Source organism: Meles meles, chromosome 18 (genome assembly GCF_922984935.1).
Source record: "Meles meles chromosome 18, mMelMel3.1 paternal haplotype, whole genome shotgun sequence".
Taxonomy (NCBI): Eukaryota; Metazoa; Chordata; class Mammalia; order Carnivora; family Mustelidae; genus Meles; species Meles meles.
The window spans coordinates 12,951,682-12,972,073 of record NC_060083.1 but is presented as its reverse complement, the minus strand read 5'-3'; the positions used below and the strand labels follow the sequence as shown (position 1 = coordinate 12,972,073).

The following is a 20,392-nucleotide window of genomic DNA, read 5'->3' as shown; positions in this document are numbered from 1 at the left end:
TCATGACCTGAGAAGGCAGATGCTTAACACACTGAACCAGTCGGGTGTCCTGAAAATTCTGCTTTGAAATGTAACCTGGGCAATTATCAATTTATTTATTTTATTAGTAGTTTTATTATGAAGATGATTATTAATTTTTAATATTTTATGTGTAAATTACTTTTTAATTTTATTAATTTTATTTTTAAATTTATTTTATCATTTATTTTTATTTATTTATTTAAGATTTTTGCAATTTATTTGACACAGAGAGAGAGAGGTCACAAGTAGGCAAAGAGGCAGGCAGAGAGCAATGGCAGAGGATTAACCCCCTGAGCCACCCAGGAGCCCTGGATTCATTAACAAGTTACCTTATAATAAAAGGTCACCTTTTAGAGTACAGTCTGGAGGACAGTTTGATTTTTCGGTGGGGGAGCTGTTGGGGTCTTGGAAAATGACAGTGTCCTTAAGGAGCTCAGTCTGAAGTTGCTGTACCAGTTAACAATGGACAGGGTCCGATCGTAGAACTTAATGTTACCTCTATTATCATCTGTGACAATATAGCTGAAATGGAGAAAAACGGTTTGGGAACTAACCGTAGTAAGTACCATCTCCTGAACAGCTCATTTTGGGTCCAGCTCTGGACTCCAGGTGTTGTACAAATTTCACTTTAATACTGTCCTACGAGGCTGATTTTACATTTGTTCCACTTTACATCTGGGAAACTAAGGCTCAGAGAAGTTGAGAAATTTGACAAAGCCTGGGGTTGCCAGATTTAGCAAATAAAAAATGCAGGATGCCCAATGAAATTTGAATTTCAGTGAAACAAGCAGTAATCTTTCAGTAGAAGTATGTCCCAAATACCGCTGGGGACCGACTTACACACGGCAGCTCCATCAGGCCCGGTGGCTAGACTGTGCAGGGACCCAGGAGTACCTAATGCAAAGCACACGCTCTGTCTCGCTCTCCTCTCCCCGGCCTCTCCCATTAGCCACGTGCAGTGACGGTGGGCATTGATTGACACTCTCTGCCACGAGACCACAGAGGACACAAGAGTCTGTCCACCAGCCCTCTGAAATCACACTTGGCAAAACCACACAATCCACTGCCCTCAGAGCCATATAAAACCTTGTTTAATGGTCACAGCCAAAGGCAGTGTCCTGTGACAAAATGGCTTTTATTTCCAGTTCTCAGATCCATCCCAAATGTTTTTTTTTTTTTTTATAAGCTTCTGGCATAAGTCTAATCACGGGGGGGGGGCAGAATGGGGGATGAATTTCCTCTTATAGATGCAAAGTGATTAAATGCAGTTTCTGATTGATCAGCAAGGCAGGTGGCAGAGTAATTGATGAGAACATCTTTCACTGCCCTCTGCTGGAAATAAATGGGAAAACAGGCCAAGTGTTTTCAAGATCCTTGGTGGGCTCCCTGGTCCTGGCTGGGTTTTATTTACCATGGAGAGTGGGGAGCACAGGACTGGTCTTTACTGGGCCCTAGCCCCCAACTAATTAAAGGCTGATTCACCATCAGTTGCAATTCTTCTACTGTATTTTCCACACCCCTGAGTGAGGACAATTTGCATTTCTCTTTATAAAGACATGCCAGGACCTCACCGCTCTCTGTATTAAAAGAAATGAAAAAAAAAAAAAAAAAAAAAGCAGGGCTTTTGGAAAGCAGTTGGCACAGGGACTCCAAACACATGTGCATGGTCCCTGTCATGAGGCAGAGTCCTCCGTCCCTTTCGGGAACTTCTCAAGCATACAGATAACAACAATTTCGTCTAGAGCTCCCCTGTGCCAGACAAGGTGCTAGAGTTTTACGTGGCTTGTCTCACAAAAATTCTCATAAAATCACTCTGAGGGAGAGTGTCGTCATGCCCATTTTGCACGTGGAAAAATGGAGGCTCAGCCAAGTTATGTCCCTTGCCCTGAGTCCTTCAGCAAGGAAGGGATATGTCTGGAATGTGAACCCCTTTCTGTCGGAGACTAAAGCCTTTAATGACACTGTATGAGCCCCCACAGCCTCTTCAGTCAGCAAACTTTATAAAGTTCTGTTGTATTTCATCTTTTCATACTGGGTAAGTGTTGTTTTGTAATCAGAAGAAACAATATAGTTATTTATGCCATTTCCTTAAAATTAAAGTACATACTATTTAGGGTGAAAATGACTCTAATTAGTGTGGAAGGAAAAAACCAAGTTTTTGTTTCACCAACACAAAGGGGTTCTTTAAAAGTAATACATGGCCATGATTTAAAAGAAAAAAAAAAAAAGGCAAACCAGGGAGGAGTCAGGATGGCGGAGAAAAGTAGCCCACTGAGACAACATCAGATAGTAGGAGATCAGCAAGATAGCTTATCAAACCATCCCGAACACCTACAAGTCCAACAGGAGACTGAATAGAAGAAGAGCAACAATTCTAGAAACAGAAAATCAACCACTTTCTGAAAGGTAGGACCAGCGGAGAAGTGAAATCAAAGTGATGGGAAGATAGACCATGGCGGGGGCGGGGGGTGGGGCGCTCCCAGCAAGAAGCAGGGCAATGGAGCACAAAATCAGAACTTTTAAAAGTCTGCTCCACTGAGGGACATCCCTCCAGAGGCTAAACCGGGATGAAGCCCATGCGAGGAGAGCGTGGCCTCAGGTCGCTCAGGCTCACAGAAGGATCGGGGCTGTCTGAGTGTTGCAGAGCTCATAGGTATTAGAGTGGGGAAGCCAGCTACAGAGACGGAGTCGGGGAGCGAACTCTCAACTTGGGATTACCTTATCGTGATCCGTGGCACAGGCCATTTCTCTGTGAGCAGGGACCCCATAAGATCCGGGGAGACCCCCCTGGAAGAACTCAGGGATCGGAGGGGTTCAGAGACTCCAGGCAGGGTTGTGTGCCAGAGACAGAGAAGCTTGGTCACAGTTTGGAGGCCAGGGAGATGGGAGTGACTGAGCGCTTTTCTCCGAGGGCGCACAGAGGAGTGGGGCCCCAAGCACTCTGTTCCTCTGGGCCAGAGATTGGGAGGCCGCCATTTTCATTCCTGAGCTCTGGAACTCTACAGAAAGCATTCAGGGATAGTGAACCCCAGCGGATTACATAGCCTGGCCCCTGGTAAGGGCGATGCATTTCCGCCTTGGGCAAAGACACTTGAGAATCACTATAATATGCCCCTCCCCCAGAAGGTCAATAAGAAATCCAGCCAAGACCAAGTTCACGTACCAAGAGAACAGCGGAATTCAGAGGAGGAGAAAGCAAAGCATGGAATTCATGGCTTTCTCCCCATGATTCTTTAGTCTTGCACAGTTAATAAATTTGTTAAATTTTATTTTTTTTCCGCTAAATTTTTTTTAATTTTACCCTTTCCTCTTTTAACATTTTTAACTAGTTTCTCTTAACAATACCTTTCGTAAAAAAAAACAAAAAACAAAAAACAAAAAACAAAAAACATTTTTTTGGAGGCTTCATTATTAAAGTCATATTTTATCCTTCATTGCATCTAACTTAATTTTTTGTTTACACATAGGGTTTTTTCTTCTAAATAAAATTTTGGGTTACAACTTCTTCTAATAGATCAAAATACACCCTATAACTAGCACAGGGCTTTGTTATAATCTCCAGCTTCAGCAAATTGTCTCCAATTTCTTATTCTTTATTCTCCCAACCAATTTATCCTTATCAATTCCTTTTATAGAAATTAAAAAATTTTCATCTTTATAATCATATTCCATCACTTCATTGTGTTTACCATTATATATTTTTTTCATTCTTTAAAATTTTGGGAGATACTTTCTTTAGTTTCTTCTAAGAGACCAAAATACTCCCAAAATTAAGTGGGAGACCCTATTCTATTCAACAGTCTAATATATATATATATATTTTTTCTTTATTTGTTTACTTAAAAAAATTTTTTCTGAACTTCTTTTTACCCACTTTCTTCCCCCCATGATTTGGAGTCCCTTCTGATTTGGTTAAAGCACATTTTCCTGGGGTCTTGGCCACCCTTTGAGTATTTTATTCACTCCTTCATATATTCTTATCTGGATACAATGACAAGGCAGAAAAACTCACCACAAAAAAAAAAGAACAAGAGGCAGTACCGAAGTCTAGGGACCTAATCAATACGGACATTGGTAATATGTCAGATCTAGAGTTCAGAATGATGATTCTCAAGGTGCTAGCCAGGCTTGAAAAAGGCATGGAAGATATTAGAGAAGCCCGGTCTGGAGAAATAAAAGCCCTTTCTGGAGAAATAAAAAAGAACTAAAATCTAACCAAGTTGAAATTTAAAAAAGCTGTTAATGACGTACGATAAAAAAATGGAGGCTCTCACTGTTAGGATAAATGAGGCCGAAGAGAGAATGAGTGATATAGAAGACCAAATGACAGAGAAGCTGAGCAAAAGAGAGAGAAACAACTACTGGACCACAAGGGGAGAAACTGAGAGATAAGAGATACCATAAGATGAAACAACGTCAGAATAATTGGGATTCCAGAAGAAGAAAGAGAGAGGGGAGCAGAAGGTATATTGCAGAGAATTATTGCAGAGAATTTCCCTAATATGGCAAAGGGAAAAAGCATCAAAATCCAGGAGGTGCAGAGAACCCCCTCAAAATCAGTAAGAATAGGTCCACACCCTGTCATCTAATAGTAAAATTTACAAGTCTTAGCGACAAAGAGAAAATCCTTAAAGCATCACAGGACACAAAGTCTGTAACATACAATGGTAAAAATATTAGATTGGCAGCATACTTATCCACAAAGACGTGGCAGGCCAGAAAGAGCTGGCATGATATATTCAGAGTACTAAACGACAAAAACATGCAGCCAAGAATCCTATATCCAGCTAGGCTATCATTGAAAATAAAAGGAGAGATAAAAACTTTCCAGGACAAACAAAGAATTTGTAAACACCAAACCAGCTCTACAGAAAATATTGAAAGGGGTCCTCTAAGCAATGAGAGAGCCTAAAAATAGTAGACCAGAAAGGAACAGAGACAATATATAGTAATATTCACTGCAGAGGCAATACAATGGCACTAAATTCATATCTCTCAATAGTTACCCGGAATATAATGGGCTAAATGCCCAATCAAAAGACACAGGGCAGGGTATCAGAATGGATTAAAAAAAAACACCAAAACCATCAATAGGTTGTCTATGAGAAAATCATTTTAGACCCAAAGTCACCTCCAGATTGAAAGTGAGGGGTGGAAAACAATTTACCATGCTAATGTTCAAAAAAGAAAGCTGGGGTGGCAATCCTTATATCATATCAATTAGATTTTAAGCCAAAGACTATAGTAAGAGATGAGGAAGGAGATTATATCATCCTCAAAGTGTCTGTCCAGGAAGGAGATCTAACAATTTCAAATATCTATGCCCCTATCATGGGAGCAGCCAACTATATAAACCAATTAAGAACAAAATCAAAGAAACACATCAATAATAATACAATAATAGTAGGGGACTTTAACACTCCATCATTGAAATGGGCAGATGATCCAAGAAAAAGATCAACAAGGAAATAAAGGCCTTAATGACACACTGGACCAGATAGACATCACAGATATCCTTAGAACATTCCATCCCAAAGCAACAGAATACACATTCTTCTCTAGTGCACATGGAACATTCTCCAGAATAGATCACATACTGGGTCATAAATCAGGTCTCAACTGGCATCAAAAGATTGGGATCACTCCCTGCATATTTTCAGACCACAATCCTCTGATGCTAGAACTCATTCATAAGAGGAAATTTGGGAAGAACCCGAATACATGGAGACTAAAGAGCATCCTTCTAAAGAATGACTGAGTCAACCAGGAAATTAAAAAAGAATTGAAAAAAATTATGGAAACAAATGATAATGAAAACACAATGATTCAAAATCTGTGGGACACAGCAAAGGCAGTCCTGAGAGGAAAATATATAGCAATACAAGCCCTTCTCAAGAAACAAGAAAGATCTCCAATGAACAACCTAACCCTACACCTTAAGGAGCTGGAGAAAGAACAGCAAAGGAAGCCTAAACCCATCCGGAGAAGAAAAATCACAAAGACAGAGCAGAAATCAATGAAATAGAAACCAGAAAAACAATGGAACAAGTCAAAGAAACTAGGAGCTGGTTCTTTGAAAGAATAATAAGATTGATAAAACCCTGGCCAGACTTATGAAAAAGAAAAGAGAAAGGACCCAAATTAAGTGAAATCATGAATGAAAGAGGAGAGATCACAACTAACACCATAGATATACAAAAATAATAATAATAACGTATTATAATTACGTATAATTATTAACGTATTATTAACGTTATAATATATATATATAATATATATATATAATATATATAATATATTATATAATTATAATATATAATAATTATAATTATTAACGTATTATTATTAAAAATAATAATAATAACGTATAATAATAAGAACGTATTATGAGCAACTCTAAGCCAGCAGATTTGACAATCTGGAAGAAATGGATGCATTCCTAGAGACATATAAACTACCACAACTGAACCAGGAAGAAGTAATAAACTTGAACAAACCCATAACCAGTAAGGAGATTGAAACAGTCAAAAAAATCTCCAAAGAAACAAGAGGCCAGGGCCAGACACCTTCCCAGGGGAATTCTACCAAACATTTAAAGAAGAATTAATTCCTATTCTCCTGAAACTCTTCCAATAATAATAATAATAATAATAATAATAATAATAATAAAGGAAGGAAAACTTCCAAACTCAGTTTAGGAGGCCAGCATCACCTTGATCCCAAAACCAGACAAGGATTCCATCAAAAAAGAGAGTTACAGACCAATATCCTTGATAAACACAGATGCAAAAATTCTCACCAAAATACTAGCCAATAGGATCCAACAGTACATTAAAAGAATTGTTCACCACGGCCAGGTGGGATTTATTCTGGGGCTGCAAGGTCGGTTCAACATCTGCAAATCAACCAATGTGATACAATACATTAATAAAAGAAAGAACAAGAACCACATGATACTCTCCATAGATGCTGAAAAAGCATTTGACAAAGTACAGCATCCCTTCCTGATCAAAACTTTTCAACGTGTAGGGATAGAGGGCACATACCTCAATATCATCAAAGCCATCTATGAAAAACTCACTGCCAATATCATTCTCAATGGAGAAAAACTGAAAGCTTTTCCTCTAAGGTCAGGACAACAGCAAGGATGTCTATTATCACCACTGCTATTCAAAATAGTACTAGAAGACCTAGCCTCAGCCATCAGACAACAAAAAGAAATTAAAGGAATTCAAACGAGCAAAGAAGAAGTCAAACTATCACTCTTTGTAGATGATATGATACGATATGTGGAAAACCCAAAAGACTCCACTCCAAATCTGCTAGAACTTATACAGGAATTCAGTAAAGTGTCAGGATATAAAATCAATGCACAGAAATTAGGTACATTTCTGTACACCAACAAGAAGACAGAAGAAAGAGAAATTAAGGAGTCAATCCCATTTACAATTGCACCCAAAACCATAGGATACCTAGGAATAAATCGGACCAAAGAGGCAAGTATCTATACTAAGAAAACTATAAAGAACTCTGGAAAGAAATTGAGGAAGACACAAGGAGATGGAAAAATGTTCCATGCTCATGGATTGGAGGAACAAATATTGTGAAAATGTCTATGCTACCTAAAGCAATCTACACATTTAATGCAATCCCTATAAAAATCCCATTCTTTTTTTTTTTTTTTCAAAGAAATGGAACAAATAATCCTCAAATTTATATGGAACCAGAAAAGACCTTAAATAGCCTGAGGAATATTGAAAGAGAAAGCCAACGTTGGGGGCATCACAATTCCAGACTTCAAGCTCTGTTACAAACTGTCATCATCAAGACAGTATGGTACTGGCACAGAAAAAGACACATAGATTAATGGAACAGAATAGAGAGCCCGGAAATAGATCCTCAACTCTATGGTCAACTAATCTTTGACAAAGCAGGAAAGAATGTCCAATGGAAGAAAGATATCCTCTTCAATAAATTGTGCTGGAAAAATTGGACAGCCACGTGCAGAAAAATGAAACTGGACCATTTCCTTACACCACACATGAAAATAGATGAAAAATGAATGAAGGACCTCAATGTGAGAAAGGGATCCATCAAAATCCTTGAGGAGAACACAGGCAGCAACCTCTCCGACCTCAGCTGCAGCAACTTCTTCCTAGGAACATCGCCAAAGGCAAGGGAAGCAAGGGCAAAAATGAACTATTGGGATTTCATCAAGATCAAAAGTTTTTCCACAGCAAAGGAAACAGTTAACAAAACCAAAAGACAACTGACAGAATGGGAGAAGATATTTGCAAGCGACATATCAGATAAAGGGCTAGTCTCCAAAATCTATAAAGAGCTTAGCAAACTCAACACCCAAAGAACAAATAATCCAATCAAGAAATGGGCAGAGGACATGAACAGACATTTTCGCAAAGAAGACATCCAGGTGGCCAACAGACACATGAAAAAAGTGATCCACATCATTCGGCATCAGGGAAATGCAAATCAAAACCACAATGAGATGGTACCTCACACCAGTCAGGATGGCTAAAATTAACAAGTCAGGAAATGACAGATGCTGGCGAGGATGCGGAGAAAGGGGAACCCTCCTCCACTGTTGGTGGGAATGCATGCTGGTGCAACCACTCTGGAAAACAGCATGGAGTTCCTCAAAAAGTTGAAAATAGAGCTACCCCATGATCCAGCAATTGCACTACTGGGTATTTACCCTAAAGATAGATATGTAGTGATCTGAAGGGGCACGTGCACCCAAATGTTTATAGCGACAATGTCCACAATAGCCAAACTATGGAAAGAACCTAGATGTCCATCAACAGCTGAATGGATAAAGAAGAGGTGGTATATATATATACAATGGGATACTATGCAGCCATCAAAAGAAATGAATTCTTGCAATTTGCAACGACATGGATGGAACTAGAGGGTATTATGCTTAGCGAAATAAATCCACTGGAGAAAGACAACTCTCATATGATCTCCCTGATATGAGGAAGTGGAGATGCAACGTTGGGGATTTGGGGGGTAGGAAAGGAATAAATGAAACAAGATGGGATCGGGAGGCAGACAAACCATAAGAGACTCTTAATCTCACAAAACAAACTGAGAGTTGCTGGGGGGAGGGGGGTAGGGAGAGGGTGGTGGGGTTTTGGACATTGGGGAGGGGATGTGCTACGGTGAGTCCTGTGAAGTGTGTAAACCTGGCGATTCACAGACCTGTACCCCTGGGGCTAATAATGCATTATATGTTTATAAAAATAAAAATTATTTAAAAAAGCAAACCAATTAGTACAAATGAGATCATAAGAAGAGGTGAAGCCACCCCCACCCTTGATCCCGCTTCTCTGTTCTTTTCCTCAGAGGCACCAAACATTCCCAGTTAATAAGGAATTTCTCCAGAAATATTCACTGCATATACAAAATATGTGTATACATCCAAAAGGGTTGTAATATACTTTGATAATCACTGATAGCTGCCTTTTTATTAAGTTAATTACAGATCAACTGTAATGAACACAGTGATCCGCTCTTTCTGAAAATGAACCAATTTACAAGGTTTGATTTGAGGAAAGCCCACAGAGGCGGAGGTAGGCTATGGTGGGCGGTGGATGTCCCAGACAACCAGCTTCCCTTCCATTGTCGTGGAAAGTATTTGTGTTAAATTCAAATGAAAGACTGACTGGCTAAATTTTCCCACGAGCTTGTTGAAGGTCTGCATTTCAGAAGACAGATTACACATTATGTTGGTGATAAATATAAAACAAGCATTTGTCAGTATGGCATATTTTATAATATTACATTGATTTACAGTAGGAAAAAAGACAAAATCAAAAAACCAATCACTAAGAAATCTCGTCCCCGTGAATTGCCATAGTGCAGGCTGTTCTGAACCTCTGAAGGTTTGCTAGGAGCAAGTGAAGGACTGTGTACGGGGTTCATGAAACTGTTTGCTTTAAGCAAATGAAAAAGTGTTTAACCACTTGTTTATACCTATTCAACTTCTCTTACCGAGGTTTCATAGATTGATAAAAGAAACTAATGTCTGTCTTGTGCAAAAGCATGCTCCAGTTGTAAGATATCACAAAATAATTATCCCAGTCTTATAACTATAAACTTTTCCCATAAACTATTTTCCCATCAGAAGAAATTAAGTACTATACACAGACATGCCCCTGACACCTCATGAAATCTGTGCTACATAAAAAAAAGCACGAGAGCCATCTTTTTTTTTTTCTTTTTTGTATTTTTAAAGATTTTTTTTTATTTATTTATTTGACAGAGAGAGATCCACAAGTAGATAGAGAGGCAGCCAGAGAGAGAGAGAGAGAGGGAAGCAGGCTCCCTGCTGAGCAGAGAGCCTGATGCGGGACTCAATTCCAGGACCCCAAGATCATGACCTGAGCTGAAGGCAGCGGCTTAACCCACTGAGCCACCCAGGCGCCCGAGAGCCATCTTTCTTAGGCAGTGTCTTGGAGACGAATTGTAGAAAGAACCCAGAGTGGTGAGTGGAGCCCCACGATGAATGTACAGCGAATGAATCAAACAAAGAAATGCCTTCATTTGTCACGTGATACAGCAAGTTTGCTGCCCCCTTCTCTAAAGACACAAAGAAGACCCTAGGCTCGCCTCTTCTGCCCTGAGCACAGGAGGGTCAGAAAAACAATAACTGGTCAAAGGAGGGCATCAAGTTCTCCCCAAGAGCTGCTCTACTTCCATACAAGACATTGTCATGGCTTGTGGGTTGTGTATTTGCAAACTCACCTACTTGCTACAATTTATAACCCCAACATCAACCCTTGTGGCCTTTTCATGATGGTCTGCAGACATGTGCAAATACGGAGTGGCAAAAATCTGATTCTCCCTGTGCACACATTCCTAGCTGAGTCCAGTGAGGACATGCTCTGCCTTCTTATTCCAGCTTTCAAACTGTAAACAAGTGTCTTTCCAGGGTCTGCTTAGTGCCACGTGGGTCACGTTTTTGAGGTGCTTTTGTTGGTGAGGGCAGTATTTAAGCTAATGCAAACACGGTACTGAAAGGCAGTCTAGTGATGTACCTTCCAGAGAATATACCTGAGTTAGATAAATGTCATTCAGGCACGTGTTTCAGAGCTGCTGGCTGTGAGGCAGCGCTGATGCATCAACATTATGTATTAAATGCGATGTCTTCAAAAGAAAACACACAGAAGACAAGGTTATGTATCTATCTGTTGGGGAAACTTATGACCCAAGGCTGGCAGGAACGTAATCCTGTACTTCTCCTAGGAGCAATGATTTTGTACTCGCTGAGGTCTGCAGAGATTTTGTGCAACTTAACTGCCACACATAATGAGAATTGACTTTATTGTTTGATAACTTTGATTTATGAAAAAGAGGTTTGGACAGAATCATCTTTGTATTCATCCATCTCAATTTTTTTTTTTGCATGTCCTCTTAAAAATAAATTTCTATAAATCCTACCAAGAGTGAAGAAAGGAAGCAGAAGAAACACCATAAGGTGCTCACTGAGGGCAGATTACATGGGTGTCAAATGCAGAAATTGTGGCAGGAGACGAGCCCCGAGGTCCACCTCAGATGCGACAATGGCTCCAGGTGAGCAGGCAGGAAAGATAACCTGTTTCCTCCAACACCTGACGCACCACCTTTGTACTGGCTCTGAAACATCTCAATATCTAAGATCATGTTTTATTATTCTGAAAACCGGCTAGCCTAAAAATGAGCCACTCATGTTCAACTCTTTATTATATCACTCCGAAATAACTTTTCACTCCTTGTCGTATGCACACACATATTAGTAAAGCCATCACTTTTGGGGGGGTATTTTCTCAGGGTAGTCAAATTTCTCTTCCATAATATTTTATTTTGAACAATGGTTCCATTACTGTATTGACAATTCAATATAGTAAAGGACCCAAGTAAAAATGTCCAATGATTTGACCATGGTGTACTATCAAGACAAACAAAGAGTAGCCCGAAGTGACTAAGCTTACACATATTTACTCTCCACAGCATCTGGCATATAAAAATGCAGGAAGCATACTCACTTTTTCTGTTCAACGTGGGGCACTGTGAGCAAGTATACCTCCCTCTTCATACTGAGGGGTACAGAAAAAATAATCACCACTACAAAAAGACCTGGTTTCTAAAAGAAAGAACTACTATAACCACAAAATCAAAAGGAATGCATCTAAACAGGGGCAGAGCTTTGCAACCTCCTCAGATAAGAGAACCTGCCTCAAGGAACATCTGAAAGCATTCTGAAAGAAAAGCAAATGTGTAAAAAAAAAAATGCCACAAATGATTGTGAGTTTAAATGATAGTAAATGAAAATCTGAATGCTACATTTCTAAGGCATTAAAGCTACAACATGTACCAGAAGTAACAACTAGCACTGAAAATTGGTGATTGAATCTTGGGTTTTGTTTTGCATTGAAAATTTCCATTTTCAATTGAGGTAAGGTTCACCTACCATAAAATTAACCATTAATCATTTTATTATTTTTTAAAGATTTTATGCTTAAATATTTTTAAAATTTAAATTCAATTAATGATAATGATTTCATTTTGAGAGGTACCTGGGAAGCTCAGTGGGTTAAGCCTCTGCCTTTGGCTCAGGTATTGATCCCAGTGTCCTGGGTTCGAGCCCCACATCGGGCTCCGTGCTCAGCAAGGAGCCTGCTTCTCCCTCTGCCTCTTGTGATTACTTGTGATCTATGTCAAATAAATAAATAAATAAATAAATAGCGATTTTATTTTGAAGCAATCTCTACCCCAAACAACTCCAAGATCAAGAGCCACGTGCTCCACTGACTGAGCCAGCCAGGCATTCCAACCATTAGTCATTTTAAAGTGTACAATTCGGGGACACTTAGTGCACTAACAATGCTGGGCACCATCCCCTCTGTCTAGTTCAGGACATTTTCATCACCCCAGAAGGAAGACCCCCTCCATTAAGTTATCATACATGCCCTTCCCCAGGCCCAGCAACCACCATTCTGTACTTTGTCTCAATGGGTTCTCCTCTTCCAGACATTTCACATCGATGGACTCATACAGCACATGGTTTGTTGTGTACGGCTTCTTTCCTTTACCATGATTTGTACGAGGTTCATCCATGTCGCAGTGGGCATCAGTGCCTCGTTCCTCTGTATGGCCGAATCATAGTCCATTGCACGATGGGCCACATTTTGTTTCTGCATTTAGTAGCTGAGGGACATGTGGTTTGCTTCTACCTTTGGTTACTGACGATCATTCTGCTGCTACAAACGTTTGTATGTCTGTGTTTGTCTGAATGCCTGTTTTAAATTTTTAAATTCTTTTGGATTTAGGAATTGCTGAGGCATGTGGTAATTTTATGTTTAAGTTTGATGTTTTTTTAATCTCACAATTCTGCCCTGTGTCAGCACATACATGCTGATCTCTTTTCTATGTCCTTTCTAAAAGGGGGTAAAAACCAAGGTCTTAAAAAACCCTGTATTTTTTAAACATGTTAAATACATTCAAATAAATATTTGCCTCGTTACTTTAAAAAAATTAAATGAAATTTAAATTTCTGCCTCTGATTTAATACACTAGTTTCCAATGAGATTAAAGTAAATGCTATAATTAAATTGAAATATTTTAATACATATTTATTGCTTCCTAAGTAGATACTGTACTGTTACATTACCAAAACATCTCTACTCGGGGAATGAACATCTACTTGTCCCTACATTTAAGACAAATCAAAATATTTCTGGATTAAAAGTAAGATAGTTCTGATATATAAAGTATGGAAATATATTACATTATGACAAATTTTCTGTTTCTCCCTGGCTAAGCTAAGCATTAAAAATAAATAATATTTATATTATATTAAATAGCTGAGTAGGAATAAAAAACAGAAAAGACAACAGCATTTTGTAAGCAATAGGAATAGAATTGAAACCCTGAGTGTTAAAATTAATGGTCTCAAATGTGTCCCCATTTTTAGTCTTATTTCTTATAATTCATCATCTGTAAATTGGAACAAGCAAAAGTAGCACAATATTCACTAATAACCTTTACCCTGTGTCCTTTTGGACAAAAACTGCTGCATACACATATCTATATTTGACAAGGCCAAAAGGTAACTTGGAGTGAATGCCAGATACTGGAAAGAGTTTCTGATTCCTGCCAACACGGTGAATAGCCTGGACTGCCTGGTTCCCCTCCCATAAATCAACCCTGTGGTAACTACGCAAGTGAGGAAACCACAAAGTGCAGAAGCTGAACAACAGCCACACCACCATGGAGCTCCCTGGGGAGACTGAGGCACGTGTCCTGTGGGGGTATGTGTGTGGGAGGGGGTGGCTGTGGCCTGAGGTGAAGGGGCAGCCCTGGGAGACAGCTTCTAGAAACATGACTTAAGTTCCCTTCCTGCCACCTCCACACCATCACCTACTCCTTGCCTGCTCCAGGAAAGTGAAGGACCAGTGCCAATGTTTGAGAAGTAATTTCAGGACAACTCAACGGCCTCAGCAGGGGTAGGGGATGGGGTGGTGGGGGGAAGGGGTGGGCAGAACTGTTGGAAGCAAATGCATGGACAAGTCCTCACAAAGGCTGGAAATCAGCGACAAATCACTGTGATTTGTGATGCGATTAATCAGTTAATCTCGTTAACTCTGCCAGATGCCAGCAAGAAGCAAAAATGAGTTTTCCTTGGAGGAAGGTATCATCCTGAGACTCAAATTATTCCTAAACTTCTTAAAGCATGACACTGGGCACCCGATGAAACACAACCAGGCATAAGAAGGAGACATTTCCAAACGACTGACAACCAAGAGGGAAGCAATCATCAGCAAGGACCCCAGGAGATGCAGGCATAACATCGACACACGCAGACTTGACAAGAACTGTGGTCACGAGGTGCCAGAGAGTAGAGGGCCACATGGGCAATCTCCACAGTAACTCTATTTTTAAAAAGAATCAAACAGAAAATCTAGATCTGAAAAAAAAAAAAACTGATTTAAAAAACTTCAAAAGAGGATTAAACAGAAAATAAAATATAGCCAAAGAAATAATCAGTCAGTACAATGGGAAGATAAATTATAGGAGAAAATGTCCAGACTGAAGGACAAAGACACAAAACAACAGACAATATAGACAATAAGACACATATAGTACAGGACGGGTCTAATGTCTGTATAATTGGAGTACCAAAAGGAGAGGAAAGAAAAAAAGGTGGTAAAAGTGATTTTAAAAGAAGTAGTGGCAGAGAATTTTGCAAAACTGAAGAAAGATATGATGTTGCAATTTCAAAGAACTCCAGAAGATATGTTTTTTTTATTTTTGTTTTTTAGATTTTATTTTTTATTTATTTATCCTTTTTTCGGGAGTAATCTCTTTGTCCAACATGGGGCTCGAACTCACAAGCCTAGATCAAGAGTCACATACTCCACTGACTGAGCCAGCCAGGCACCAGTTTTGGATTTTTTAAAAAATCAACAACATATCCATATGCATACAGACACATCCTTAAAAACTGCTAACAATTACCAGAAAACCTTAAAAGCAGCCAGAATGGGGCAGGAGGGGAAAGACATACGTAACTTTCAGAAGAGGGAAAAATAAGATTGATAGTTGACTTCTCAAGGGAAATGGTGTTAAGTCTGAAGACAATAATATCCTCAAAGTATGGAAATAACTACCCCCCTACAGTCCTATAGTTAGGGCAAATAGCCTTCAGAAACAAAGATAATTACCAAGAAAAACGAAAGCATATATCCTACAAAGACTTGTACATGAAAGTTCATGCACCTTTGTTTTCAACAGCCACAAACAGGAAACGGGGCAGATGTCTTTTAACAGGTGAATCAGCAAACTGTGACATATCCATTCGATGACTACTCAGCATTCACATTTTAAAGGACACATAGAGAGGAATAAAGAGGAATAAACCATTTTTGCATACATAGATGAATCTCAAAATTTAAATCAAATAAAAAAATTAAATTGAATAAAAGAAGTCAGCGCACTCCACAAAAAGAGTCCATTTCTGTAAAATTCCAGGGCATACAAAGGAACAGACATTAATAAACAGGAGGGTAGATGCTGGGAGATGGGTGAAGGGGAAGCTTAGGGTTATCCCCATCACAAAGGGAAGCCACTCAAAGACTTTAAGTAAGAGAGTGTTATGATCTGTCCGGCTCACTTAAGAACTATCACTCTGGCTGCTGCAGGAAGGCGGGAAGGACTGGGACAAGAATGAACACAGCTCAGCCTGAAGGATGTTGTAGTCATGCAGGGAGCTGTGGTGGCAGTGGAAATGGAGAGGGGAGGAAGGATTTTGGGTGCATCTTGGGAGTGCACAGGACTTAAAAGTCATGGGAATGGATGAGGACACCCAGGAAGAAGGTGTCGCCCTAAGAGGAGCTCCCACAACTCAACCCTGAGGACGGCCAGCATTTAGAAGGTGTGCAGTGAAAGGGGACAAGCCCACAGAGGAGCCCAGGGAAGGCTATGAGCCCAGGGAAGGTGTCTTCAGCACCCACTGGGAATGGTGCTCATGCCGATGTAATAGTGCTCGCTTCACTTGGAAATGCCAGTGACTGTGATAAGCATAGATTTGGTAGAGCTGTGGGTAGGTGGAAGACAGATCAGAAGAACCAAATGTTCATCATCAGTAGGATAGATAAATGAGCTACATTATACTCAAGACAAGAAGAGACTAGATAGGCGTGAAAATAGTGAATTATAACTCAGTAATCAAAATGAATGAATCTCAGAAACAAGGCAGACAAAATGAAGCAATTATGATTCCCCATATGCACCAAAAAAACCCAGGTAAAACAAAATAGGATAGTACTGGGGGAGGGGCACCAGCTGGCTCAGCCAGTAGAGCCCACAGCTCCTGATCTCAGGGTCCTGAGTTCCAGCATGGGAATTTAAAAAAATGTGGTGGTGGGGAGGGGACCCGGGGGTCTCAGTTGGTCAAGCATCCGACTCTTGATTTTGACTCAGGTCAGAAGCTCAGAATCCTGAGTTCAAGCTCCACATCAGGCTCTGCACTAAGCATGGAGTCTGCTTGAGAGTCTCTCCCTCTCCCTCTATGTCTGCCCCTCCCAGCTCACATTCTCTCTCTCTCTCTCTCTCTCTCTCTCGCTCAGAAAAAAAACAAAAAAAAAAAAAGGAAAGTACCAAGAGATACTTGCTAGACAAAAGTATACAGGAAGGCATGGGAATGTGTAACACAAAATCGGGGACACTAGTTAACTAGTTAACCCTAGTTAACTTGGAGATGGGATTGTGGAAGGAGGTCAAAGGGATTTCTAGGGTTTGGGTGGTGTTCTTTCTTGATCAGGCAGTAAACACACCTGTACCTTTTGTTTCATGCCTTAAAATGTACACATTTTGGATGTATGCCTCCTTTAGCAATGAAAATATAAAGAGATCAAATATTTTGTGCACAAAAGAGTAAATGAGATATGATGAAGTCAGAAAGCAGGCACAGACAGCACCTCAGAGACATGTAACTGTGAAGAGGCGCAGAGGGCCAGAGTCGGAAGGAGACGCATCATCAGTGGTGTCCCAGAGACGGGGGAAAGGAACGCATGTGTGTCTGCTCGGGGTATAATCACCCAGCAGAGGGGGTGCGGATTGCTGCAGGAGACGGCCTCGAGCGCCCGAGAGGAGTGGCATCTCAGGCAGTGGCTGCTCTTACACGCAGAAGGGCAGGAGACGGTGGTGAGGATGAAGCAGGTTGTAGGCTGGGAGTGAGAACAGGCCGGGGTTTGTATCCGATGGCCCCCATTCTCTCAATGCAAAATGAGAGAGGTCATCAGCCTAGAGGAAGAGGAAGGGCTGGGAGAGATGAAGAAGAGAAGGTGTGAGACCGTTCGCTCTAGAAATGAAACAGCCAGCCTCCTAGAAAGCTGGGCTGTGCTGAGAGCTCACTCACCCTTTGTGACTCAAGCCCAGATTGAAGGGTTCGGTCCAGCTGGGCAGCAGGAATGCAGAGCAGGAAGAATGCTTCCAGACTTGGGGCCTTGCAGCGCTGCCCACAGCACATTCCTCTGTGACCGAGACATTGGCTCATCTGTTGTCAAACATGGCAGCTACTGGCCACAGGTGGCTGGGGAGTACTTGAAATGTGGTGACCCCAAGGAAATGAATCTGCAGTTTTGTTTGTCTGTTTTGTTTTAAAGATTTTATTTAATTGACAGAGATCACATAGTAGGCAGAGAGGCAGGCAGAGAGAGCGGGGAAGCAGGCTCCCCGCTGAGCAGAGAGCCCGATGTGGGGCCAGATCCCAGGACCCTGTCATCATGACCTGAGTCAAAGGCAGTAGCTTACCCCACAGAGACACCTGAATCTGTAGTTGCATCTCACTCTAATCGACTTAAATCCAAGCAGCCACATGCATTCAGCAAAGTTTCGTGACACACAATCCTACAAATAGCAGTTGTGTTTCTAAAGACTAGCAATGAAAACCCACGAAGGGGATGAAGAACACCAATCCACTTATGATAGTATAAAAAGACCTAGGAATAAACCTTCGGTGGAGGGTTTGTTTGCTGCAAAGGACACTGCTGAAGGAAACTCAAGAAGATGTAAGAGAATGGAAAGACAGCCTGTGCCCGTGGATTGTTTTGCTTTTTGTTTGTTTGTTTTAAAGATTTTCTTTATTTATTTGACAGAGATCACAAGTAGGCAGAGAGGCAGGCAGAAAGAGGGGGGGAAGCAGGCTCCCCACTGAGCAGAGAGCCCGATGCAGAGCTCGATCCCAGGACCCCGGGATCATGACCTGAGCAGAAGCTCAGAGGCTTTAACCCACTGAGCCACACAGGCGCCGCTGTGCTCATGGATTGTTAAGAGGACAACTGCCCAAAGCAATCCCCAGATTCAATGCAAGCTCTAAAATGTCCCAGAGCGGTTTCTGGCAGCAACAGAAAAACTCGCTATGGCTGGTGGCTACCGTATCAGCTCAGCTTATAAAAGCTGTGAGGAAATTTTTTGTGGAGACCTAGAGGGACGGTGGGGGCCAGAAGGAGAGACACGGACATGAAGCTGCAGCGTGACATGTGCCCGGCTGAGCCCAGTCACCTGGGCCCTCTGACTGGGTTCTGGATCCTGCATCCAGGTGAGCACTTTGCACAGTGTCTGGTGCATCTTAGGGACCGAGCAGCCGTGTGGTGAGCGAAGGGTGCAAGGATGAGTACGACGACACAGAATGGAAGAGTAGACTTGGTGGGTGCCCTTGACACGTCGCTTCAAGCAAACTGAGACTAATAATTTCTGAGTCTCAGGAGCAGTTAAGAGCATGTCTAGAACAGGAAAGGCCGCTGGCCCGTGACTTCAGACAAATTATCTAGTACTTAACAGTAGCAGTCCATTGTATTTCTAAAGAACTCCTTCCCAGCACGTTTGCATGGACTGCGGGAGATACTTGCTGTAACAAACTTAGCAGAACCTGGCACATAATACATGCTCAGAACAATACTACTCACTATCAGGAAGATTAAAGTGAGATCAAGGACACGGCAGTGTTTTTTTACAAGCACTAGTGTACCATAACTGAACGCCAGTAAAACCGAAAGTAGGTTTGGACCTGGACTCGGTGTGACTGTAGACATAGCTTTACACACTCAAACTGAGCTCACCTGAACACCATACTCTTTGAGGAGGTCGAGGGTACATGCTGGGGTTTCCACGGCTGAGGTCCACCTCCAGATGCAAACTTCCTGCGAGTGACAGCAGATGGAGGAGAATGAGAAGGTTCCTGAAGGCTGTTGACAAACCCGACACCTCTCGTGGTAGCCATGTAACTGTGGCTCGGGAACATGGCACCGAGAGCTATACCTCAGGAAGAGAACCCTCAACGGGGGGCCATGGGGTCCGGTCCTTCCCTGAGAGCATCACATCACCACGTGGCCCAAGCCGAGCCAGCCCACTGAGGCCGCCTCCACGTGCCCCATACCTGGATTTCAGCATCGGAGATGGTTGCCAGATATTTGGAATCCCGGGTGATGGCTGTGGCCCCGATGCCGTTGCCTTCTGGGCAGCTGTCAAATATTGTGTGCACAGGAATGCTGCAAAACAGGACCAGGGATCCCGATTTGAGGTCTGCCTTGCTCCCCGGAGGGACTCGTTTCAAAAGCTATGGAGGAAACAAATGTGCTCCATCCATACAACAGACTGCAATGCAGCCATACAGAGGAAGGAAGCACGGACCCCTGCTGTATCAGGGGTGGACCCTCATACATCACGTGAAGTAGAGAAGCCTGACACAAAGACCACACGTTGTTCGAGCTCATTGCTATGAAGCGTCCAGAATTAGAAAATCCACAGGGACGGACCGGCATGTCAGTGGTGTCAGAGGGAATGGTAGGGATGACTGATGGCTTTGGGGTTT

At 41.5% G+C, this 20,392-nt stretch overlaps 1 pseudogene; it reads right to left on the bottom strand.

The window, feature by feature from the left end:
• Positions 1-351: 351 nt before the first annotated feature.
• LOC123929992 overlaps positions 352-20,392 on the bottom strand; it is a 30,071-nt pseudogene continuing 10,030 nt past the window's right edge.